The sequence below is a fragment of the Canis aureus genome, chromosome 6 (assembly GCF_053574225.1).
Source record: "Canis aureus isolate CA01 chromosome 6, VMU_Caureus_v.1.0, whole genome shotgun sequence".
NCBI classification, from domain to species: Eukaryota; Metazoa; Chordata; class Mammalia; order Carnivora; family Canidae; genus Canis; species Canis aureus.
In genome coordinates, this window is record NC_135616.1 from 34,357,168 (window position 1) to 34,385,012 (window position 27,845).

General features: G+C 35.2%; 1 long non-coding RNA gene across 2 annotated transcripts in view; it reads right to left on the reverse strand.

Annotated features, from left to right (window-relative positions):
* LOC144315694 (uncharacterized) overlaps positions 1 to 27,845 on the reverse strand; it is a 56,840-nt gene that overhangs the window by 22,550 nt on the left and 6,445 nt on the right. Inside the window, exons 2-3 of one of the 2 annotated variants that reach the window (XR_013381493.1) lie at positions 17,617 to 17,743; positions 14,929 to 15,067 (exon numbers count right to left, since the gene is read on the reverse strand). This is a non-coding gene — a long non-coding RNA (uncharacterized LOC144315694). Of the gene's footprint in view, positions 1 to 14,928; positions 15,068 to 17,616; positions 17,744 to 27,845 lie in introns of those variants that run through there. The other variant, XR_013381492.1, reaches the window with a different exon arrangement.

Here is a 27,845-nt window from a genome sequence, read left to right on the forward strand (position 1 = left end):
GGGGTAAATGCACCCCTATGTTTATAGCAGCATTAACAACAGCCAAATTATGGAAGCAGATCAAGTGTCCATTGACAGATGAATAAATAAAGAAAATCTGTGTATATGAATATTATTCACCCATCAAAAAGAATGAAATCTTGCCATTTGCACAACATGGATGGAGCTAGAGAGTATAATACTAAATCAGAAAAGAAATATGTCCTATGATTTCACTCATATGTGGAATTTAAGAAACAAAACAAATGAATATAAAGGGAAAGGAGAGAGACAAACCATGAAACAGACTCTTAACTATAGAGAACAAACTGATGGTTACCTGAGGGGAGATGGGGGTGGGTGGGTGAAATAGGTGATAGGATTAAAGAATGCACTTATCATGATGAACATTGAGTAATGTATAGAATTGAATCACTTTGTTGTACACCTGACACTAATATAACACTGTTAACTATACTGGAATTAAAAACAAAAAAAATCTTACTTCAGATCTTCTTAGTTATTTTTATGAAGATGTTTTGTTTTTACATACAGATATGCAATTGTTTTAGCACCATTTATTGAAAAGAGATTATTTCTATATTGCATTTCCTCTTCTTTATCAAAAATTAAATATATTTGTATGGGTCTACTTCTGCAATTCTCTATTCTATGTTTCTAAGCTTTCAGCAATCTCATACCATCTTGATTATTATAAATTTATAGTAATCTTGAAATTTGCGACTGTGACTTCTCCAACATTTTGCTTCTTTAGAATTGTTTTGGCTATTTTATAGTTCTATTTCCCCATGTAAATTTTAGAACTAGTTTATTGACATCTATAAAAAATGCTGAGATTTTTATTAGAATTGTATTGAATCTATAGAAAAACTGGGACAATTAATAATACTGAGTCTTCCAATATACAAACAGGGTGTATCTTTCCATTTATTTTTACCTTCTTTGTTTTCTCATTGTTCTATAGTTTTCAATATAGAGAACTTGAACACATTTTATTATATTTTTACCCAAGCATTTCAAGTATTGTTATGTTTTTATAAGTGCTGCTGATTATTTAATTTCAATTTCCAATCATTCAAACTAATATATGAAAACAACGTTGATTTTTGTGTATTTACCTTGTATTCCACAACCTTCAAAGTTTCTGTCAACTTTCAAAAGAAGATAGCTAATTAGCTTACCAGCAAAATGACTTTACTTGGGAATAGCAAAGGAATTGCAATTTGGGATATGCAAACTATGGTGTAAGAGAGGGAAGGGGAAAATTTGGAGTGACCGTTGGAAATGGAAGTCCTTTGGAGGGGAGCAAGAGTTCAGAGCTGTGGTAACTTCTCATTGTCTGAGTTTCAGTGGTTCTTATTGTGTTGTCACTGGGCAAGGGAAAAAAAAAAAAACCTTCCTGCTGGGGTGAAAAAACCATATCTCTCAAATTAAACTTCTTTCTGTTGAGAAATGCATGATACACTTCTTCCTACTGCTGCATATGGCAGTGAGTGGTTGTGTGTAAGAGCTCTTCAGAGCTTTCAGAGCCCTTCAGAGCTTTCTGATTCCACTTTATTTTTATTTTTAAACAGCTTTATTGATATATAACATATGTTTCACACAGTTCACCCATTTAAGGTATACAATTTAAAAAGGTATACAATTAAACTTTATCGTCTTCACAGGGTGGTGCAACCAATACTATAATCTTATTTATTTATTTATTCGTTTAAGAAGCAGAGTTTAGTGATTCATTCATCTGTTGCATGTAACACTCAGGGCTTATTACAGTAAGGGCCCTCCTTAATGCCTGAATCCATCTTAAATGAGGTTTCTTTTATTCATTTTCACATTTCCCCTTTTTGATCAAGGTCTTACTCAAAAGTACCACTGATCAAAAGCCAAGTTTTCTACATTTAGTGGTTTCATCCCTTGATGCTAGGAAGGACTTTTCCTGGTTGTTGTGTCCCAGGTCAAAGGGAAAATGTGCAGATTGGAGGCCATTTGAGTAACAAGGAAATATAGGAGGGAGACTTCTCAGGTGCTTCCCACCTATAGTCCATATCTATCAGAGTTGTAAACATTGGAGATTTTGAAGCAATGAGTTAGCATCACCCTATTAGGCATATCATTTATGCAGAGATTTGACAGGCAATAGCTACAACACTTAAAAATCATTATGCAAAACAGAATCAAAAGCAATATGAAAATACTGCTTGTACAATGGTTCTCAACTAGAGCCTACACCTGAAAGTAACCAGCTAAAGACATCAAAGGACCATGGATTGTTAAATTTGTTGTAGCCAATGTGCTTGTTCCCTAATCTTATGTAATTGGGTTTCTACTTCACTAGAGGAATTTATCTATGTGCAAAAGGTGGCATTGTCTATTGCACAAATTCCTCCTTATTCAGCAAGTAGGTAATCAAGGGCCATGCAATTGTTCAAAACTACTGTAATTAGTGAGTCAAGTGATTGTTGTTGGATTGACTGTGAAATCATCTAGCTTTCCTAATGTTGAGATAAATTTCTGACCATACATTTATTGGCATTCACACCAACCCAAGAGAGAAAGTTTCTATGGAGGCAAACCTGAAGTCATGGACACCTCTGTAAGTTCCTATTTAAGGTGGATGTGGAAGTTTAACGGTATGAACCAATGGGAGGCTTCTGATTTGTTATGGATGTTAACAGTGACAGTTAAATTTCCCAATAAACATTAACCTCCAATTCATCAGCTATTTTAACATTTATATGCCCATGGGAAATGTTGTCTGCTGCAGATGAAAATGAAACTAGATGGACAGCAGAGGATGCCAGCTAAGGTCTGGTTATTGATAGATTGGTTAACTGGAATTTCCCAATTGACCCTTTCAAGCCAGAGATCAGAGGAGTTGGGGTGACATTCTGTGAGAGACCCTCTTATTCTAAAGGAGTTTTTTGCAAAAGTCTTACAGAGAGGTGTTATCCTTTTTGTATTGTCCTTGAGTGCAGGGAGACAGATTACACTTAGAGAAGGGGGGAAACCACAGGAGCAAAAATTGTATGATTAGCAAAGTTGGAAATATTTAGCTGATTTGATATGGTTATGATTGAGGAAAGGTTATAACATGGTAGAGGGACATCTGGCCATCATATCCTAATGCAATAGGTTACATCCATCAACTTACAGGTATAATCAACAGTGACATTTAGGATTAAGGAGAAATTGGTTACAGGTAAAACCAAGAGGTCTCCAACATTGTAAATAGATCAGAGTTTCTGATGGTAGCCCCAGCAGTCAGAAATGCTTCCTTTGCTTGCAATAAATTGTAAAATGTGGATAAGAACATTGTCTTTCCAAGAAAAAGAAGGAGAAAATAAGGTAAAAATCAGCAGCAAGAAAAAGTCATATATATCTTGTCCAGTCATCCTGGGAAATCTGTCTTCTCCAGCTGTTGTCTGCTTCAACTCGTGGAGCAGTGAATTTCCCAGTCACCATTAAGTTTAAGGGATAATTTTTTCTACTGGATTTTTTCTACAGAAGAAGCAGTACCTTCCTACTAAGGAAAGCTTCAATCCACTGAGGGGAAACCTGAAAACCATCCCCAAAACATATTTATATCCATGAGCTGAAAGTAGATGTATGGAATCCATTTCTCAAACTCAAGTGGTCCATCAGGCAATTCAACGTGACTTGGAGCAGAACAGACAAGTTTTCCTGTATTTTGTTTTGGGTAGATGCAGCAAGAAAGTAGACACTTTTTGTGGTCATATTGATATTTCTCTACCAATATTCATTCACAAAGATTATTTTATGAGTAGACCAGTGATTCAATGCATTTATAGTAATCATTAATGGAAATTTCAAAATATCTGGCAGGGCTAGATTGTTATTTGGCCCAAACCAGAGTACTTTCTTTATATCAAACTGACAACTATTAGATTTTTAATGTTGTTTTTCCTTTTCTGGGGCCAATTGTTGGGCATCTCTAGTCAGGTTTTCTAGATTATCATTTGGGGGAACATCCCTTTGGACCATGACAGAGATTTGGTCTTGGTTCCTTTCAAAGCATCATTCTTGGCAAAAATATCACTAAGTTTGGATACCTTGAGTCTTTATGGAGTCAAGCTTGGAATATCCAGGGACCTTAGTAACAGCTAAAGTGGCTGATAGGATATATGGCATCTAACAGATTTTGGACATAAGAGCCATTTTTCGTTTTGTTTTCATTTCTTTTTCACTGGAAATAAGGAAGTCTTGCTATTTACAGAGCAATCCAAAATCATAAGTTACTTCAAAGTCTTACTCTCAGTATAAACATTTATGGTTTTGTTCTTAGCTGGAGTACAAGCCTGAGTGAGAGCATATACAAGCCTGTTGGGATGAGGTAACAAAAGGCAAAGGTGCAACCTCAACAATGTCATAAGAAGTTACAAAGCATACCCAGCATAATATCTGCAAATTTCACTCCTTAAATAAGAACCATTAATAAGCCATGATAAGGTAGTGTTATCCAAATAAGTTTCCTGTATGTCATCATGAGGAGTCAGTCAAAAGGTGATCTGTCCAAGCCAACAGGTATAAGGAGTATCATCCACAAAGTAGGGAAGAAGGTGACAGGGTTAATGTTATCACAGTGAAAAAGAGTTATATGAGGGGCAGTTAGCTGGAGGAGCTCATATAGAAGGTAAGGTGGCTGGCTAAAAGGTGTTGAGTATGAAAGAATTCAGTAAAACTTCTGCACAGGAGACAAAGATGGTTAAAGAAGACTCCATGACTCATTTATTGGTGACCTTAACCAATTGACAGTGGAAAGAAGGGCTCTAAAGCAAGGGGGAAAAGGTATCCTTTTGCCACAGGGTCTGGGTATTGGCTATAATACCCTATGGATTAATGATAGTCCTGATGTTTTTGGATGAGTACTTCAGGGGCATTTCCTTCTTTTTCACATACAAAAAGGAAAATGGGAAGTTGATCATTGGGATTTCCAAGGGCAGAGGGTTTTCTTAATATTCATTTAAGGCCACAAACGGTGGGCAGCCGGGTGGCTCAGTGGTTTAGCTCTGCCTTTAGCCCAGGGCGTGATCCCAGAGACCCGGGATCGAGTCCCACGTTGGGCTCCCTGCATGGAGCCTGCTTCTCCCTCTGCCTGTGTCTCTGCCTCTCTCTCTCTCTCTCTCTCTCTCTCTGTGTGTGTGTGTCTCTCATGAATAAATAAATAAAATATTTTTTTAAAAAAAGGCCACAAAGGCTAAAATTATCCTGGTCTTCCCAAATATAAAGTCAGGTTTCTTGTGTTTTAAGTAAATATATAGGGGTTGGGCCATAAGAGACATTTGGAATCCAATTTCAGCAGTAGCTGCTAGCCTGAGAAAAGCTTGTAATTGACACTTAGTTTGGGTTTGGGGAAGTGGAGAATGCCATGGAGCCTATCTGGGTCTAAACGTAGCTCTAGAGATTTTTCAGGATTATCCCAACTGGCAGTCTGCATTCAGTGCTGCCTTTGATGATCTTCACTGATAAGTATGTGAACTAGCTGTAGCTGATCTGTCAGAGAAAGGTTAATGACTATATTAAATTTCTCAGCAAATCTGTAGGAATCTTTGATTATTTGGGGGAAATAGTTATCTATGGCTCCTTGTTCAGCTTTAGTCCAGGATATATAAGAAATTAGGGGATTAATATTTGGATCCTCAAAGGGGCAGACTTTAAAGTGGCAGATTTTAAGAGGTACACAGGAGGAGAAAGTAGGGAGAAATTCAGGGAAAGGGGGAGTTTAGTGAAAGTTAAAATGAGGAAGCAGAGGGTATAGAGGAATTGGATCAGCACAGAAGACAAAGAGGAAGATGGTGCCTGGGTGAAGCATTGGCACTAGATGGTTGCCACACATCTGGAGAAGTGAAGACAAAGCAGACAGAAAAAATTAGCAAGATAGCATCTGAGACAAAGAGCATAGAGGAGAGAAGAAAGGGGGCTTAGCAGCTTTATAATTTTCTTTCAATTGTTTACTTCGGTTAATTTAGAAATGGCATTTTTGTAAAGAGGTAGTTTTAGAATTAAACAAATTTTAGAGCCGCAGCTTTCTAATATAGTTCTGAGAAGGGCAAGTGAGGTTAAAATTCCCCATAATGACAATTGGAATTCTAAATTATTTTTTATTGAGTTGGTCTACTTAGTTAAAAATATGCATGAGGAGGGAACACAGTTTTTAAAAACAAAACTAACCAGAATTCTGGAAGGAGGGCACTCCTGAGAGAATTTAGAGGATTAAGATTCTATAAACTCAGTTACAGCTCAGAAAAACAAACGACTTCTTGCCAAAGGATGATGCCTTCACAAAAGATAAAAACAGATCCCAATAATTCATTTTTTGCTTTTGTTCCCCTTGTCTTCATAGATGCATCTTGCAAGAAGTTGCTGTGGCCAAGTTCAAAAAGGGTGTTGCCTGTGTTCTCCTCTGGGATTTTGATGGAATCTTGTCTCACATTTAGATCTTTCACCCATTTTGAGTGTATCTTTGTGTATGGTGTAAAAGAATGGTCTAGTTTCATTCTTCTGCATGTGGCTATCCAATTTTCCCAGCACCATTTACTAAAGAGACTGTCCTTTTTCCAGTGAGGAGTCTTTCCTGCTTTGTCAAATATTAGTTGACCATAGACTTGAGGGCCCATTTCTGGGTTCTCAATTCTGTTCCATTGATCTTTGTGTCTGTTTTTGTGCCAATACCACACTGTCTTGATGATTACAGCTTTGTAGTAGAACCTGAAATCTGGCATTGTGATGCCCCCAGCTATGGTTTTCTTTTTTAATATTCCTCTGGCTATTCGGGGTCTTTTCTCATTCCACACAAATCTTAAGATGATTTGTTCCAACTCTCTGAAGAAAGTCCATGGTATTTTGATAGGGATTGCATTAAATGTGTTAAGTTGCCCTGAGTAGCATTGACATTTTCACAATAATTCTTCTAATCCATGGGCATGGAGTATTTTTCCATCTGTTTGTGTTTTCCTCAATTTCTTTCAGAAGTGTTCTGTTGTTTTTAGGGTATGGATCCTTTACCTCTTTGGTTAAGTTTATTCCTAGGTATCTTATGATTTTGGGTGCAATTGCAAATGGGATTGATTCCTTAATTTCTCTTTCTTCAGTCTCATTGTTAGTATATAGAAATGCCACTGATTTCTGGGCATTGATTTTGTATCCTGCCACACTACCGAATTGCTGCATGAGTTCTAGCAATCTTGGGGTGGAGTCTTTTGGGTTTTCTATGTACAGTATCATGTCATCTGTGAAGAGGGAGAGTTTGATTTCTTTGCCAATTTGAATGGCTTTTTCTTGTTGTCTGATTGCTGAGGCTAGGACTTCCAGTACTGTGTTGAAGAGCAGTGGTGAGAGTAGACATCCCTGTCTTGTTCCTGATCTTAGGGGAAAGACTCCAGTGTTTCCCCATTGAGAATGATATTTGCTGTGGGCTTTTCGTAGATGGCTTTTAAGATGCTGAGGAATGTTCCCTCTATCCCTACACTCTGAAGAGTTTTGATCAGGAATGGATGCTGCATTTTGTCAAATGCTTTCTCGAAATGCATCTATTGAGAGGATCATGTGGTTCTTGTTTTTTTCTCTTGTTGATATTGATCTATCTTAAGATAAAAACTTCTGCATATCAAAAACAGTCAACTAAACTAAAAGACAACCTACAGAATGGGAGAAGATATTTGCAAATGACCTATCAGATGAAGGGCTAGTATCCAAGATCCATAAAGAACTTATTAAACTCAACATCCAAGAAACAAATAATCCAATCATGAAATGGGCAAAAGACATGAACAGAAATTTCAGAGGAAGACACAGACATGGCCAACAAGCAGTTGAGCAAATGCTCCGCATCACTTGCCATCAGGGAAATACAAATCAAAACCACAATGAGATACCACCTCACACCAGTGAGAATGGTGAAATTAACAAGACAGGAAACAACAAATGTTGGAGAGGAAGTGGAGAAAGGGGAACCCTCTTGCACTGCTGGTTGGAATGTGAACTGGTGCAGCCACTCTGGAAAACTGTGTGGAGGTTCCTCAAAGAGTTAAAAATAGACCTGCCCTATGACCCAGCAATTGCACTGCTGGGGATTTACCCCAAAGGTACAGATGCAGTGAAAGGCCGGAACACCTGTACCCCAATGTTTATAGGAGCAATGTCCACAATAGCCAAACTGTGGAAGGAGCCTCGGTGTCCATCGAAAGATGAGTGGATAAAGAAGATGTGGTCTATGTATACAATGGAATATTACTCAGCCATCGGAAACAACAAATACCATTTGCTTCGCTGTGGATGGAACTGGAGGGTATTATGCTGAGAGAAATAAATCAGTTGGAGAAGAACAAACATTATATATGGTCTCATTCATTTAGAGAATATAAAAAATAGTGAAAGGGATTAAAGGGGAAAGGAGAGAAAAATGAGTGGGGAAATATCAGTGATGGAGACAGAACATGAGAGACTCCTAACTCTGGGAAATGAACAAGGGGTAGTGGAAAAGGAGGTGGGTGGGGGGGTTGGGGTGACTGGGTGACGGGCACTGAGGGGGGCACTTGACGGGGTGAGCACTGGGTGATATGTTATATGTTGGCAAATTGAATTCCAACAAAAAAATTAATAAATAAAGTTAGAGTTCAACCAAAGGAAGGGAGCTTGAATCTGAGAGGAGATTTACCGAACTGAAAGATGATGCACAGAAGTGGAGAACACAGAGGGTTGAGGATTCCAGGGGTGGCTGGTTCTCAGGGGTTTGTGGACTTTGGATTTCATTTACAACACCATGTAATATCAAGCTTAACAATACCCAGTTAGCTTACTAACAAAAGGATTTTATTTAGGAACCATAGAAGTTTTGAAATTCAGGACATGAAAACTATGGTGAATCACAGACAAGCCCGGAACACAAGAGGAGGGGGCTTGCTTCTGTAGAGGAAAGGAGCAAGTTTTTGAATGAGGCTTTTTTGGAAGGAAAGTTCACTGAAAGAGGTGATGAAAGTTGAAAAGGTGAAAGTTGAAAGTTCATTGAAAGAGGTGATGAATGAAAGTTCATTGAAAGAGGCTCTAGGTGATGACAGGCAGCTTCTCATTGGGTGAACTGTGGCAGTTCTCATTGCTTGGGTTGTTGCTGGGTAAGGACATAATCTTCCTTCTTTCTATCGGAGTTCAGAAAAGAAAGCTTCTTCCTGTTAGAGGGGCAAGGTATACTTCTTCCTACTAGGGTTGCAAGTGGAGGTGTATGGTAATGGGTGAGAGCGTCCCCCTTCAAGGCTTTCTGACTCCATTTTAAATGAGTTTTTCTTTACTCATTTTTACACTTATTAATCTGTACATATAATTTTATTTTTTCTCTTTAAATATGTACGCCTTTTATTGTTTGCTTTATTCCATTGGCTAAGGTTTCTTGTGCAATTCTCAATAGTTGTGGTGAGGGTAAAATGCCTTGCCTTTTACCAGACTTAGATGGAACTCAGGCCCCCCTCATCAAGTTTGAAGTTAGCTGTAAGTTTTTGATGGATGACTTCTATTCACTTCGGAATTTTTCAATTCCTAGTATTCTGAGAGTTTTAATGATGAATAGATGTTGAATTTTGTCAAAAGTTTTATTCTGCATCTATTGAAATAATCATGTCTTCTTTAGTTTACTGATACATTGAATTATTTTAAAAATATTGGTTCAACCTTACATTCCTAGATAAAATCGCACTGAGTCATATATTTTTATGTATTAAATAATTTATATAATATCAAGTTGAAGTTGTGAGAATCTGTGTTCTCGAGGAATATTGAATTCTAGTTTAAATTTTTCTTTTTTTTAAAGATTTTATTTATTATTTATTTGAGAGAGCAAGCGAGAGAACAAGAGCACATGCAGAGGGAGTAGCAGGCTCCCACCGAGCAGGGAGCTTGATACAGGACTCGATCCCAGGACCCTGGGATTATGACCTGAGCCAAAGGCAGATACTCAACCAACTCTGCCACCCAGGTGCCCCTAAATTTCTTATATATTTTTATAGTTTTGATAACAATGGAATACTTTCCTCCTAAGATGAGTTGGCATGTATTCCCTCCTCTTCTAATTTGTGAAAGTTTATGTGGAATTAACATTGTTCCATCTTTAAATATCTAGTCCAATTTACCAAGAAAGCCATCTGGACCTTGAATGTTCTTTTTTTATTTCTTTGCCTTCTTCCTATCCTTCTTCCTCTTCCTGCTGATCCTTTCTCTCTTTCTCTTTAAATTGAAGTATAGCTGACATACAATGTTACATTAGTTCAGGTGTACAATACAGTGACTCAAGTTTATGTGTTATCCCTATGCTCACCATGAATGCAGCGACCATCTGTCATCTTATGATGCTATTATATTCCCTATGCTGTGCCTTTACCCTATGACTTATTCATTTCATATCTAGAAGCCAGTATCTCCCGCTCCCCTGAACCCATTCATTCCCCCATCCCCTCACCCTCTTCTCCTCTGATAGCCACCAGTTTGTCCTCTGACTTTATGACTCTGTTTTTGCATTTTGTTTGTCTTTACCTTTTTAGATTCCACATAAGTGAAATCATGTTATTTGTCTTTCTCTGATTTATTTTACTTAGCATAATATCTTCTAGGTCCATCCATGTTGTCATTAAGTGGCAAGATCTCATTCTTTTTTAGCTGAGAAAAAAAAATATACACCCACAGGAATATTAATTTATAAATATAGATAAATATATATGCCTTCCATCTTTACTCATTTATCTGTCAATGGACACTTGGATTGTTTCCATATCTTGGCTGTTGTAAATAATGCTACAATAAGCATAGAGGAACATACATATTCTCAAATTAGTGTTTTCATTTTCTATGGGTAAATACCCAATAGTGGAATTACTAGATCGTGTGCTATTTCAATTTTTAATTTTTTAAAGTTTTTATTTAAATTATAGTTGGCTAACATACAGTGTAATATTAATTTCAGGTGTACCTCCATACTATTTTCCACAATGGCTGTACAAATTTATGCCTCCACCTACGCTGCATGAGGGTTCCTTTTTCTCCACGTCCACACCAATAATTGTTACTCCTTGTCTTTTTTATTCTAGTTATTTGACCGGTGTCAGGTAAAATATCACTGTGGTCTTGATTTGCATTTCTCTAATGAATATGTTTCACATGTATATTGGTCATCTGTATGCTATCTTTAGAAAAACAATGCTCTTATAGGTCCTCTGCCCATTTTTTCTTTGGATTAGTTGTGGTTTAGGGATGCTGAGTTGTACGCGTTCTTCATATATTTTGGGTAATAACCAAACTTTGGATATATTGTTTGAAACTATCTTCTTCTATTCAGGTTGCCTTTTCAGTTTTTTTTTTTAATTTTTATTTATTTATGATAGTTACAGAGAGAGAGAGAGAGGCAGAGACACAGGCAGAGGGAGAAGCAGGCTCCATGCGCCGGGAGCCCGATGTGGGATTCGATCCCGGGTCTCCAGGATCACGCCCTGGGCCAAAGGCAGGCGCCAAACCGCTGCGCCACCAGGGATCCCGCCTTTTCAGTTTTTCTGATGGTTTTCTTTGCTGTGCAAATTTTACTATTTACTATTTTACTATAGTCACAACAAATTATTTTTGCTTTTGTTTCCCTTGTCTGAGGAGATATATCTAGAAAAAATGTTACTAATGTTGAAGTAAAAAAAATACTGCCTATGTTTTCTTCTATGAGTTTTATTATTTCAGATCTCACATTTAGGTCTTAAATCCATTTTGAGTTTATTTAGTGTATGGTGTAAGAAAGTGGTCCAGTTTCATTCTTTTGCATGTAGCTGCCAATTTTCCCAGAACAATTTACTGAAAATACAGTGGTTTCCCTATTGTACATTCTTGCCTTCTTTATTATAGATTAATTGACTATATATTCATGGGTTTATTGCTGGGCTCTTTATCCTGTTCTATTTATCTGTCTATTTTTGATCAGTACTATACTGTTTGGCTACTACAGCTTTGTAGTATAACTTGAAATCTGGAATTGTGATAGTGCCGGTTTTGTTCTTCTTTAAGATTGCTTTGACTATTCAGGGTCTTCTGTGGTTCGATACAAATTTTATGATTTTATGATTTGTTCTAGTTCTGTGAAAAATGATGCTGGCATGTTAATAAGGATTACATGGAACATATAGACTGTTTTGGGTCATATAGAGATTTAGAATATATAAAGGATTGGATGAATTTATATATATATGTATATATATATATGTAATATACATAATATACATATATATATATATGTAAATTCATCCAATCCATAAGCATAGAATATCTTTCCATTTGTATCATCTTCAATTTCTTTCATCAGTGTTTCATAGTTTTTACCATTTAGGTCTTTAGTCTCCTTGGTTAAGTTTATTCCTAGATATTTTATTCTTTTTGGTGCAATTATAAATGGTATTGCTTTTCTCTTCTTTTTCTTTTTATTTAAATTCAAGTTAGTTGGTATATAGTATGATATTGGTTTCATGAGTAGAATTTAGTGGTTCATCACTTAAATTTATCACCCAGTGTTCATCCCAACAAATGCTCTCCTTAATGCTCATCACCTATTATTTTAGTCTATGTCCCATCCAGCAAGCCTGTTTTTCTCTATAGTTAAGAGTCTCTTATGATATACCTCCCTCTGTTTTTAACTTATTTTTCCTTCCCTTCCCCTATATTCATGTATTTTGTTTCTTAATTCCACATATGAGTGAAATCATATGACACTTGGCTTTAGCTGACTGATTTATTTCACTTAGCATAAAACACTCTACTTCCTTTTTGGTGCAATTGTAAATAGGATTGTTTTTCTTAATTTCTCTTTCTGCTACTTATTACTGTATGGAAACACAATCAAACTCTGTGTTAATTCTGTATCTTCCAACTGTACTGAATTATTTCTAGTATTTTTGTGGCATCTTTGGGTTTTTATATGTATAGTATATATCTATGAATATCAACAGTTTTGTTTTTTCCTTACCAATATGGATGACTTTTATTTCTTTTTCTTTTCTAATTGCTGTAGCTAGAACTTCTAGTACTGTGTTGAATACAAGTGGTGAGATTAGACATCCTTGTTTTGTTCCTGATTTTAGAAAAAAAGCTTTCAGCTTTTCACCACTGAATATGATGTTAGTTGTGGGTTTTTCATGTATGTCCTTTATTATATTGAAGTATATTCCTGCTAAACCCACTATGTTGGGAGTTCTTATCATGAACAAATTTTTAATTTTGTCAGATGCTTTTTCTGCATCTACTGAGATGATCATATAATTTTTATCCTTCCCTCTTTTAATGTGGTGTATCACATGGATTGATTTTCAAATATTAAATCATCCTTCCATCTCTGGGTAAGTCCCACTGGCTCATGGAATAATCGTTTTAATGTATTGTTGGATTTGGTATCCTAATAATTTGTTGAGGATTTTTATACCGATCAGAGAAATTGATCTGTAGTTTCTTTTTCTGTGGTGCCATTATCTGGTTTTGATATCAGAGTAATACTAGCCTCTTAGAATATATTGGGAAGCTTTGCTGCTGCTGCTTCTTTTATAGTTTGAGAAGAATAGGTATTGAGTCTTCTTAAAATGTTTGGTAGAATTCATCTATGAAACCATCTGGTTCTGGACTTTTGTTTATTGGAAGTTCTTTCACTACTAATTCAATTTTGTTAGTAATTAGTCTGTTCAGATGTTCTATTTCTGATTCCATTTTAGAGGATGGTATGTTTCTAGGGTATCATCCATTACTTCTAGTTTTTCCAATTTGTTGGCATTTAATTTTTCATAATAGTGTTTTATAATCCTATATATTTCTGTTTTATAAGTTAAATTTTTCTCTTTTATTTCTGGTTTTGATTCCTCCTTTTTTCCTGATGAGTCAAGCTAAAATTTTATTAATTTTGTTTACTTTTTCAAAGAACTAGCTCTTGGTTTCACTGATCTTTTCTGTTGTTTTTATTATCTCTATTTCATTTAATAGTATCATTACTTATTATTTATTTCCTTCCTCCTACTTACCTTGGACTTTGTTCTTTTGTCTAGTTCCTTTAGGTATAAAGTTAGAATATTTATTTGAGATATTTCTTATTTCTAATTTATATATTGATATAAATTTTCCTATTAGAACTTCTTTTGCTATGTCCCCCAAAGTTTGGACCATTATGTTCTCATTTGCATTCATCTCCATGTTTTATTTTTAAATTCCTTCTTTGATTTCTTTGTTGACTCATTGTTCAGTAGAGTTTGAGTGTTTTTTTAAAAATTATTTTAAATTTTAAACTATGAATCCAATTTTCTTATTTGATATCAGATTGTTGAAGTTATATATTTCATCTAGTATAAGCAGTGATTGTGCAAACATTTTCATAGTAGGGCAGTTTGTAATAATCCAAAAACTAAAGAAAACTCAAATATCCATCAGAAGTAATATGGATACATAAGTTGTGCCATAATCATATGAAAGGATACTATATGATAGAACAAATATGCTATTGCCATAGAAGCAACATGTCTGAATATCCCAAACATAACACTGACTAAAAGACAAACAAAGAAGAGTATATCTGCATTATTCTATTTATATTAGGTTTAAAACTGACAACACTAATTTATGCTGTTAAATATCAGGATATTTTTCTGGGGAAGGAATTGACTGTGAGAGGGCATAAAGAATGCTTCTGGGATCTAGTAGTATATTTCTTCATCTGTTTTCTGGTTACAGAAATGTCCTCAATTTTTGAAAATCATTTAATTTACACTTTGAGAAATCACCTCTATATAATTTAGTTTTTAATAATTGTAAAATATATATATTTTAAAAATTTTATTTATTTATTCATGAGAGACACACAGAGAGGTAGAGACATAATTGTAAAATATATATATTTTAAAAATTTTATTTATTCATGAGAGACACACAGAGAGGTAGAGACATAAGCAGAGGAAAAAGCAGACTTCTTCCAGGGAACCTGATGTGGGACTCGATGCCAGGACTCCAGGATCACAACCTGAGCTGAAGGCAGATGTTCAACCACTGAGCCACCCAGGTGCCCCTGTAAAATATATTTTTAAAAAAGCTTATTTCCATGTGTGTATGAGATACCTTTCAGGCATTCCAAAAAGTTGCTGAATAAAAGTTGAGAGTATGATTGAGGAAGAACTCCCAGTGTTCATAATTACAGAACATGAACTCATTGTATACATTGACTGAGATGGCCTAGGAAAATAATTTATACAGAATTTTAAACAAATTAATTTTTAATCATTTAATCAATTTGCTGTATTATTTATCATCTCTCTCTCCCCCTCCCTCCCTCCCTCTCTTTCTCCTGTGCATGTGTGTGATATTTTTTTTCTTCCACCCCTATTAAATGTCCAGAAACTTAAATTCATACTGTTATAGCATTACCTGATCTACCAATCAAAAAATTCTATCCAACTGTTTTAACTAGTAACGAAACAAGTTTGGTATAGAAAAACTCATACTAATCACTACTCCTTTCCTAACTAACCTTCCTAACATGAATCTGTTAAGAAATTTAGCCCTAAGTTAGGCCAGGACTTTTATTTATCTGTTCCTTGTTGTTCTACAGTTTGTATTTACAGAATCCAGTAATTTGTCCTGCGTACATTTTTGGTATATGGATATTTTGGCCCCTATATCATTTTCTGATACCAATTTTAATTTCTATCATTAATTAGGGATCTTTAATCATATTTTTATAATTGCAATTTTGAATTATTTTTGTACATTATAATTTAACTCATTTGTTCTGGAAAACTGAAATTATCTGATGTTACTAAGTAACTTACTCTTCTTGATTTTTAAGTCAGTAGTTAACATCTTTATTTTACTTTATCTAATTAAAAGAGCTTCTTCCTTGAGTGAGACTACAGAAACAGATAAAGTTGAAAGATGATAATTATTCTGGTATTTATTAACATGACACCATCTCTTGCTAAGCAGTAGACTTTCTCTTTTATGTGGTCTTTATTCTATTTAGAAATTTGAGTGCTTTTAAAAAAATTACCCTTGGTATTTTTAGAAACCCAAATTCATTTCAGTTTTTTATCTTTATGACAATTTACTACCATTTTATGTCATTCTTTTGTGTCTTTTGTATATGTTGCTTTTATTTTTAAGATACCTCTAGGTGATCATAAAATTGTATGTAAGAGGCAATAGTGTTTATAAAAAAAAAGCTTTTTCAAGAGCAAGAGGTATAGTTAGGAGACTTGGCTTTGCAACTCAATGACCTTGATTTAATCCCTTAATTTCCTTGAGACTCAATTACTTAATTGATTAGTAGTGAATTTTAAATATATATGTCAAATGTCAGCATCATTTAATGAACAAATCTATATGTAATGTAAACCATCATACACTATATATGCTAATACAACATATAGTGTGTATAATACATAAATTGTGCATACTTTATAAGAATAATTTATATTTAATAACATACTAATTATTAAATTGAAATCATGTCGTCAGTTTCCCCCTTTTATACCCTCTTTCAGAGACCATGCTTTCTGAAATACTTGGAAATCTCTTTGACTAGTGTCTATGATTTAGGTTTTCTATAATCAGACTTTACTTCCTAGATTATTATAAACTTTTTTTTTAATTTTTATTTATTTATGATAGTCACAGAGAGAGAGAGAGAGAGAGAGGCGGAGACATAGGCAGAGGGAGAAGCAGGCTCCATGCACCAGGAGCCCGATATGGGATTCGATCCCGGGTCTCCAGGATCGCGCCCTGGGCCAAAGGCAGGCGCTAAACCGCTGCGCCACCCAGGGATCCCGATTATTATAAACTTTGAGATGACATGGGCACTTTCTCCCTGGGTGCCTGTCACTTCTGTTTCATCAACCATTTCTTCCTCACTAGTGAAAATTAATTTCAGAGTAGCGATTGTTCTCATTGACTCTTTAGCCTCCTGATTGCTGAAATTGTCAGGAAGGAAAGTCTAGAATGTATCAGATTTTTCTTTTAGCAGAGAATACCAACAGTCCTTGGGATAAGTAAGTCCCCTACTGCCACTCACTACTGTTATCTGTCCTGTACCACACATCTTTTCAGAATGATAACCTACTGCCTTCGTGGCATGGAGTCTACTTCTAGAGTGTAGTTATTTGTATTCTCTTCTTTCACACTATCTTGATCCTCTCCTCTAAGAAAAAAATTAATTTTCTATTTACACATTCCCCTTAATTATCCCACTCTATTTTTGTTAAGCTTGTTTCTTTTCCGTATTTTAGGCCCACCCACAAATATTACCTAATTTTAAAAAGTTCATGAGATTGACTTTTCTTCCTTTTGCTAACAGGTTTATGAATGGAAGTTATTAACGATTTCCACACTAGTTTATTATCCACACTCTGTCCACATTTATGGAAAGAATGGAGTCTACCTAATCTGTGTTTTTAATACTATTGATCATCTACAATATTATGCTTGTTATTCTTGGTAATTCCTGCTCCTCTAGATAGTATCCATATAGTATGTACAGAGATATACTATACTCTGTATTTTTCTTCCTGCAATTTCATCCTCAGTTGCTGATTAAAAAAAAAAATGGCTTTCTGCCAAACTCACCTTCTTAATCTTCATAAATTGCCTTCTACTCTTTTTTCATATGTCCATTTTTCTCATTTCATAAATAATCCAGAATTACTTCTTTGTAGCAATTTACCCTAAGTTCCTTCTCTTTATAAACAATGACCTGTAAGTGGAAAAAAATGTTATATGCATTTCTGTTTCTTTTTTTTCTAATTGAACACCAATAAAAAAGAAATTTGTTTCTTATTTATAACTCCAAAGTTGTTAGACTAGCATTTCAGAGTATAATCAGTGGATTACAAATATCATGAAAAGCAGTACTCAGAAATTAGGTCTTATGCAATCTTTTTTTGACATTTAAAAGAAATTTTAATCCCAGTGTAGTTAACACACTATTCTATTAGTTTCAGTTGTACAACATAGTCATTCAGAAATTCTATACATTACTCAGTGTTCATCCTGATAAGTATACCCTTAATCCCCTTCACCTATTTTGCCCATCCTCCGACCCATGTCCCCTCTGGTAACCATTTGTTTGTACTCTATAGTTGAGTCTGTTTCTTTGGTTTGTCTCTTTTTTTTTTTCTTTATTCATTTCTATTGTTTCTTAAATTCCACATATGAATGAACTTATACAGTATTTGTCTTTCTCCGGTTTATTTTGCTTAGAATTATGCTCTCTAAATCCATCCATGTCAATGCAAATAACAAGATTCCATTATTTTTTATGGCTGGATAATATTCCATTATGTGGAAGACAGATTAGAGGTTATCAGGATGAACATTGAATAATGTATAGCTATTTATAGTAGCCAAATTATGGAACCAGCCCAATTATCCATTGATTGATGAATAAAGAAGAGCTACTGTAAATAATGCTGCAATAAATATGGGGTACATATATCTCTTGAAATTAATGTTTTCATAATCTTTGTAAATAACCAGTAGTGTATTTCTTGGACTATAGTTATTTTTAAATTTTTTGAAGAACCTCTGATCTGTCTTCCACAGTGTTTACACCAATTTACATTCCCAACAACAGTGTGCATTAGGGTTCATTTTCTCCCCGTCCTTGCAAATACCTATTTCTTGTTTTTGACTTTAGCCATTCTAACAGGTATGAGGTGATAACTCATTGTAGTTTTCATTTGCATTTCCCTGATGTTGAGTGATGTTGAGTATCTTTCCTTGTGTCAGTTGTCCATCTGGATGTCTTCTTTGTAGAAATGTCTGTTCATGTCTTCTGCCCATTTTTTAATTGGATTATTTGGGGGGTTTTGGGGTGTTGAGTTGTAGAAGTTATTTATATATTTTGGATATGAATTCTTTATCAGATATGTCATTTGCAAATATCCTCCCCCATTTTGTAAGTTGTCTTAGTTTTGTTGATTGCTTTCTTCACCATGCAGAAACTTTTTTTGGATGTAGTCCCAATAGTTCATTTTTGCTTGTATTTTCCCTATCTCAGGAGACCTATCTCAAAAAATGCTACTATGACCAATGTCAGAGAAATTACTGCTTGTGCTCTCTTAAAGGATTTTAATGGAATCAGGCTTACATTTAGGTCTTTAATCCATTTTGCATTTATTTTTTAATATGGTGAAAGAAAGTGGTCCAGTTTCATCTTTTGCATCTAGTGGTCCAGTTTTCCCAATATTATTGTTGAAGAAATTGTATTTTTCCCATTGTATATTCATTCCTTGATCCGTGTGTCTACTTTTATGCAACTGCCATGCTATTGTAATTACTACTGCTTTGTAATAAACCTGAAGTGATACCTCCAGTTTTGTTTTTCTTTTTCAAGATTGTTTTGGCTATTCAGGGATTTTGTGATTCCATACAATGTTAGGATCATTTATTCTATTTCTGTGAAAAATGCTGTTGCTATTTTAACAGGGATGCCATTAAATCTGTAGATAGCTTCCGGTAGTACAGACATTCTAACAATATTTGTTGTTCCAATCCATGAGCATGGAATGTCTTTCCATTTCTTTGTGTCATCTTCAATTTCTTTCATTAGTGTGTTATAGTTTTCAGAATACAGACCTTTCATCTATGTGGTTAGATTTATTCCTAGGTACCTTATTATTTTTTGTATAATTATAAATGTGATTATTTTCTTAAATTCTCTTTCTGCTTCTTCATTATTAGTGTATAGAAATGCAGTAGACTTTTGTATGTTGATTTTATATCTTACAACCTTACTGAATTCATGATCAGTTCTAGTACATTTCTTTGGTATAGTCTTCAGTTTTCTGAATATAGTATCATGTCATCTGCAAATAGTGAAAGTTTTTTTCTTCATTACCAATTTGGATGGCTTTTATTTCTTTTTGTTGTCTGATTGTTGTGGCTAGGACTTGCAGTAGTATGTTGAATAAAAGTGGTGAGAGTAGGCATCCTTTTCTTATTCCTGACCTCAGAGGTAAAGCCCTTAATTGTCCCCCTTTGAGTATGATGTTAGATGTTGGTTTTTCAATAAGGCCTTTATTATGTTAAGATATGTTCTCTCTAAGCCTACTTTGTTAAGGTTTGTTTGTTTTTGTTTGCTTGTGTGTGTGTGTGTGTGTGTGTGTGTGTTTGCCATGAACAGATGTTGTATGCTTTTATTTGTTGAATGCCTTTTCTGCATCTATTGAAATGACCATATGGTTTTTATCCTCTTATGATGTGATGTATCGTATTGATTGATTTGCAAATATTGAACTATCATTGCATCCTAGGAATAAATCCCTCTTGACCATGGTGAATAATTTTTAAATGTATTTTTGATTCAGCTTACTAATATTTTGTTGAGGATTTTTTTTAAAGATTTTATTTATTTATTCATGAGACACAGAGAGAGAGACAGACAGAGACAGAGAGAGAGGCAGAGACACAGGCAGAGGAAGAAGCAGACTCCATGCAGGGAGCCTGATGTGGGACTTGATCCCAGAACTCCAGGATCATGCCCTGGGCCGAAGCCAGACACTAAACCACTGAGCCTGCCCAGGGCTCCCCTTGTTGAGGATTTTTGCATCTATATTTATTAGAGATATTTGCCTGTAGTTCGTGTGTGTGTGTGTGTGTGTGTGTGTGTGTGTGTGTGATGCCTATCTGGTTTTGTTATCAGGGTAATACTGGCCTTGTAGAATGAATTTGAAAGTTTTTCTTCCTCTTCTATTTTTTGCAATAGTTTAAGAATAGGCATTAATTCTTTAAATGTGTGGTAGATTTCACCTGTGAAGCCATTTGGTCCTGGAATTTTGTTTGTTGGGAATTTTTTGATCACTAATTCAATTTCATTGCTGGTAATCAGTCTGTTCATTTTTTAAAAATTTCTTTTTTCCGTTTGGGTAGGTTATTTTATTTCTAGGAATTTATCCATTTCTTCTAAGCTTTCCAATTTGTTGGCATATAACTGTTTATAATATTCTCTTATATAATCCTTTTTATTTCTATGATGTCCATTGTTACTTCTCTTTCATTGTGATTTTCTTTGTATCCCACTCCCTCTCATTTGATGAGTCTGGCCTATCAATTTTGTTGATCGTTTTTAAAGAACCAGCTCCTGGTTCACTGATCCATTCTTTTGTGTGCATGTGTGTGTTTAGTTTACCATTTATTTCTGCTCTAATCTTTATTATTTCCTTCCTTCTACTGGTTTTGTGTTTTGTTCTTATTTTTCTAGCTCCCATAGGTATAAGGTTATTTGTGTATTTGTGATTTTTCTTGTTTTTAGAGGTAGGCCCTCTATTGCTATAAAGTTCCCTCTTAAAAGAGCTATTGCTGCATCCCAAAGATTTGGGATCATTGTGTTTTCGTTTTTGTTCTCTCCATGTAATTTTTAATTTCCTCTTTGATTTCTTATTTGACCCATTCATAGTAGCATGTAATTTAAAGTTCATGTATTTGTGCTCTTTCCATATTTTTTTCTTGTGGTTGATTTCTAGTTTCATAATGTGGCCAGAAAAGATGCATGGTATGACTTTAATATTTTTAAATATGTTGAGACTTGTTTTGTGGCCTACTGTGTGATCTATCCTTAGAGAATATTCCATGTGCACTTGAAAAGAATGTGTATTCTGTTTTAGAATGGAATTTTCTGAATATATATGATAAATACATTTGGTGCAGTGTGTCATTCAATGCCATCATTTCCTTGTTGATTTTCTGTTTGGGTGATCTATTCACTGATTTAAATAGGGGCATTAAAGTCCCCAGCTATTATTATATTACTATCAATTAGTTCCTTTAGTTTGTTATTAAATATTTTATGTATTTGGGTGTTCCCATATTGGGTGTATAAATATTTATAATTATTGTATCTGGTTGTATTGTCCCCTTTTTTATTATATAGTATCCTTTGTCTCTCATTACAGTTTTTGCTTAAATCCTGTTTTGTCTGATATTAATATTGCTATCCTGGAGACCCGGGATCAAGTCCCACATTGGGGTCCTTGCATGGAGCCTGCTTCTCCCTCTGCCTGTGTATCTGCCTCTCTTTCTCTTTCTCTGTGTGAGTCTCTCATGAATAAATAAATAAAATCTTTAAAAAAAAACCAAAGTGATTGATAATAATAGACATTTCATTACTTGTTTTGTGGTTATTTTTGTGGATCTTCTCTGATCTTTCCTTGCTCTCTTCTTTAATAGTTTGCTGGCTTTCATTAGTAATATACTTGGATTCCTTTCTCTTTATTTTTTGTGTATCTGTTATTGGTTTTTGATTTGTGGCTAACATTAGGTTTTCATAGAGTGTTTCTGCATACAGCAGTCTCTATTAAGTTTATGGCCACATAAGTTTGAACCCATTCTCTACTCCTCATCACCCACCCCACATTTTAGATATATAGTATCATACTTTACATCATTTTATGAGCCCCTTCACTCATTTTTACAGATAGACTTGTTTTTACTATTCTTGTGCTTCCTACTTTTCATACTTTTACATGGTCTTTACTTTCCACTCAAAGAGTCCCTTTTAACATTTCTTGTAGGGATGTTTTAGTGGTCATGTACTCCTTTAGCTTTTGTTTAAAAAAAAAAAAAACTATTTATATCTGCTTCTATTCTGAATGATACCTTGCTGGAAAGAGTATTCATGACTACAGATATCTTTTCTTTTTAGCACTTTGAATATATCATGTCACTCTCTTCTGGCCTACAAAGTCTCTGCTGAAAAATTTTCTGTAAGCTTCATGGGGTTCCCTTGTGTGTAATTATCTTCTTTTGCTGCTTTTAAATTTCTCTATCACTAATTTTTATATTTTAATTACTATGTATATTGGTGTGGACCTCCCTGGGTTGATTTTGTTGGGAGATTTCTGTTCCTCCTAAATCTGGATATCCATTTCCTTCCCCAGATTAGACAAGTTTTCAAATATTATTTCTTCAATAAATGTTCTGCTTCTTTCTTTCTTTCTTTCTTTCTTTCTTTCTTTCTTTCTTTCTTCTTTCTTTTCTTTCTTTCTTCTCTTACTTTTTCTTTCTTTTACTTTCTTTATCTCTTTCTTTCTTTCATTCTTTCTTTTTATTCTTTCTTCTTTCTTCTTCTTCTGGTATCCCTATAATGCAAATGTTATTTCACTTAATGGAGTCACTGAGTTCCCTAAGTCTATTCTCATTTCAAATTTTTTCTCTCTCACCTGCTCAGCATGATTACTTTCCTTTACTCTATCCCCCGGGTTATTAATTAATTTATCTGCTTCCTGTAATTTACTCCTCTAGCCTGTAATTTATTTTTGTTATTGTATATTTAATTTCACTTATTGTGTTCTTCATCTCTGGTTCTTTATCTCTTTTTAAGAGTCTCACTGATGTCTTCCATTCTTTTCTCAAATCCAGTGAATATCTTTATAATCATCACTTTAGATTCTCTATCAGGCATATAACTTATATCACTCCATGGAGTGAGGTGAGCTTAAAGTCCAACTACTCTGCCATCTTTCCAGCCAATTCAACAAATATTTATTGAAAATTTAGTATCTGTCAGCACCCTTCTTGTCAGAGAATATAGTGGTGGAAGCAAAAAAGTAAAATTACCTGCCATCATTTTTTATAGAGAAGAAATAGTAAGTTAAATACATAGTATTACTATTAGTATTATAAGTAACAAGGAGGAAAAGTTAAGCAAGAGCAGGATTTATATCATTTAATAATGGGGGAGTGCAAGCTTTACATTTTAGATAGACAGGGAAACCTCACCTAGAAAGTAATTACTGAGTAACTACTAAAAGTAGTGAGGGAGTTACCCTTACAGATAGTTGGGAAAGAAAATTCTTGGCACGGGGACTTCTGTATTAAAGACCAAGAGGCGGGGACGCCTGGGTGGCTCAGAGGTTGAGCATCTACCTTTGGCTCAGGGCGTGATCCCGGAGTCCCAGGATCAAGTCCCACATCAGATTTCCTGCATGGAGCCTGCTTCTGCCTTTCTTTCTCTCTCTCTCTCTCTCTCTCAAATAAATAAATAAATAAATAAATAAATAAATAAATAAATAAAATCTTTAAAAAAAGAAGACTAAGAGGCAAGAATGTGTCTAGCTTATTCAATGGACAGCAGAGAAGGCCAGAGTGGCTGGAGAAGAAAAGCTAGAGGAGAGAATACCAGGAAACAAAGGTGGAGTGGTAACAAGAACTTACCCTTTATTGAATTAAATATGGCAAACAACTGGAGGGGGCTGAATATAGTAACATACTTTGACACGTTTTAAAGAATCATTTTGGCTGCTGTGTTAAGGTCAAATAATGTGCGCGCAAGAGCGTAAGCAAGGAAATATGGAGATTTGCAGAAAAGCTGGGGAGAGAGTATTATAATGGTTTGGACCAGAACCATACCATAGGTTAAATTCTATTTATATTTTGAAGGTAGACCTATAATTCCATTCTTGCTTCGCTCTGGTGGTTGTTGCTCCTGCTAATTTTGTGGGCTTTCTCCTGACTAACTAGGGAGGAGTTGCTATTAAGAGTGATAAGCAAGACTATAGGAGAAGCTGGTTTCCTGAGGCAGAGATAGAGGATATCAAGAGCAATTTTTTTTATTTTTTATTTTTTATTTTTTAATATGTTTTTATTGAAGTTTGATTTGCCAACATAGAGTATAACACCCAGTGTTCATCCCATCAAGTGCTCCCCTGAGTGCCCATCATCCAGTCACCCTATCCCCCTACCCGTCTCCCCTTCCACTACCCCTTGTTTGTTTTCCAGAGTTAGGAGTCTCTCATGTTTTATCACTCTCTAAATTTTCCCACTCATTTTCCCTCCTTTTCCCTAAAATCTCTTTCACTATTTTTTATATTTCCCATGTGAGTGAAACCATATAATGATTTTCCTTCTCTGATTGACTTACTTACTCAGCATAATATCCTCCTGTTCTGTCCACATCAAAAAAAAAAATGGTGGCTATTCATCATTTCTAATGGCGGAGTAATATTCCATTGTATATATAGACCACATCTTCTTTATCCATTCATCTTTCTTTCTTTTTTTCCATTCATCTTTCCATGGACACCGAGGCTCCTTCAATTTGGCTGAACAGTTTGGCTATTGTGGATATTGCTGCTGAAACATTGGAGGTGCAGGTGTCTTGCCGTTTCACTTTATCTTTGGGGTAAATCCTCAGTAGTGCAATTGCTGGGTCATAGGACAGGTCTATTTTTAACTCTTTGAGGAACCTCCACACAGTTTTCCAGAGTGGCTGCACCAGTTCACATTCCAACCAGCAGTGCAAGAGGGTTCCCCTTTCTCCACATCCTCTCTAACATTTGTTGTTTCCTGTCTTGTTAATTTTCACCATTCTGACTGGTGTGAGGTGGTATCTCATTGTGGTTTTGATTTGTATTTCCCTGATGGCAAGTGATGTGGAGCATTTGCTCATCTGCTTGTTGGCCATGTCTCTGTCTTTCTCTGTGAAATTCCTGTTCACGTCTTTTGCCCATTTCATGATTGGATTGTTTGTTTATTTGCTGTTGAGTTTAATAAGTTCTTTATAGATCTTGGATACTAGCCCTTTATCTGATAGGTCATTTGCAAATATCTTCTCCCATTCTGTAGGTTGTCTTTTAGGTTTTTATGACTGTTAATTTTGCTGTGCAGAAGCTTTTTATCTTGATTAAGTCCCAATAGTTCATTTTTGCTTTTGTTTCCCTTGTCTTCATAGATGTATCTTGCAAGAAGTTGCTGTGGCCAAGTTCAAAAAGGGTGTTACCTGTGTTCTCCTCTGGGATTTTGATAGATTCTTGTCTCACATTTAGATCTTTCATCCATTTTGAGTGTATCTTTGTGTATGGTGTAAAAGAATGGTCTAGTTCCATTCTTCATGTGGCTGTCCAATTTTCCCAGCACCATTTAGTGAAGAGACTGTCCTTTTTCCAGTGGATAGTCTTTCCTGCTTTGTCAAATATTAGTTGACCATAGACTTGAGGGCCCATTTCTGGGTTCTCTATTATGTTCCATTGATTTATGTGTCTGTTTTTGTGCCAATACCACAGTGTCTTGATCACAGCTTTGTAGTACAACCTGAAATCTGGCATTGTGATGCCTCCAGCTATGGTTTTCTTTTTTAATATTCCCCTGGCTATTCGGGGTCTTTTCTGTTTCTACATAAATCTTAAGATGATTTGTTCCAACTCTCTGAAGGAAGTCCATGGTATTTTGATAGGGATTGCATTAAATGTGTAAGTTGCCCTGGGTAGCATTGACATTTTCACAATAATAATAATTATATATATATATATATATAAAATTCACAATAATAATTCTTCCAATCCATGGGCATGGAATATTTTTCCATCTGTTTCTGTCTTCCTTAATTTCTTTCAGAAGTGTTCTGTTGTTTTTAGGGTATAAATCCTTTACTCTTTGGTAAAGTTTATTCCTAGTTATCTTATGTTGGTGTAAGTGGGATTGACTTCTTAATTTCTCTTTCTTCAGTCTCATTGTTAGTGTATAGAAACGCCACTGATTTTGGGCATTGATTTTGTATCCTGCCACACTGCCAAATTGCTGTATGAGTTCTAGCAATTTGGGGGTGGGGTCTTTCAGGTTTTCTACATACAGTATCATGTCATCTTCAAAGAGGGAGAATTTGACTTCTTCTTTGCCAATTTGAATGGCTTTTTCTTGTTGTCTGATTGCTGAGGCTAGGACTTCTAATACTATGTTGAATAGCAGTGGTGAGAGTGGACATCCCTATCTTGTTCCTGATCTTAGGGGAAAGGCTCTCAGTGTTTCCCCATTGAGAATGATATTTGCTGTGGGATTTTGTAAATGGTTTTTAAGATACTGAGGAATTACCCTCTATCCCTACACTCTGAAGAGGTTTTTTTTTTTAAGATTTTATTTGTTCATGAGAAAGACACAGAGAGAGTTAGAGAGAGGCAGACACAGCCAGAGGGGGAAGCAGGCTCCATGTGGGAGCCTGATGTGGGACTCCATCCCAGATATCCAGGATCAGGCCCTGGGCTGAAGGCAGTGCTAAACTGCTGAAACTCCTGGGCTGCCCTGAAGAGTTTTGATAAGGAATGGATGATGTATTTTGTCAAATGCTTTCTCCTCATCTATTGATGGGATCATATTATTACTTTTTTTTCTTGTTGATATGATCTATCACACTGACTGTTTTATGGGTGTTGAACCACCTTGCATCCCAGGGATAAATCCCACTTGCTCATGGTGAATAATCTTCTAAATGTCCTGTTGGATCTTATTGGTTAGTATCTTGTTGAGAATTTCTGCATCTGTGCTCATCGGGGATATTGGTCTCTAATTCTACATTTTGGTAAGGTCTTTGGTTTTGGAATTAAGGTGGATGCTGGCCTCATAAAATGAGTTTGGAAGTATTCCCTCCCTTTCTATCCTTTGGAACAGCTTTAGTAGAGTAGGTATTATTTCTTCTTTAAATGTTTTGTAGAATTCCCCTGGGAAGCCATCTGGCCCTGGACTTTTGTGTGTTGGGAGGTTTTTGATGACTGTTTCAGTTTCCTCACTGGTTATCAACCATTCAAGTTTTCTATTTCTTCCTGTTCCAGTTTTGGTAATTTATGGTTTTCCAGAAATGCATCCATTTCTTCTGGTTTGCCTAATTTATTGGTATATAGCAGCTCATAATATGTTTTTAAAACAGTTTGTATTTCCTTGGTATTGGTTGTGATCTCTCCTCTTTCAGTCATGATTTTATTAATTTGAGTCTTCTTTCTTTTTAATAAAGTTGGCTAATGGTTTATCTTTCTTATTAATTCTCTCAAAGAACCAGCTCCTGGTATTGTTGATCTATTCTATAGTTCTTC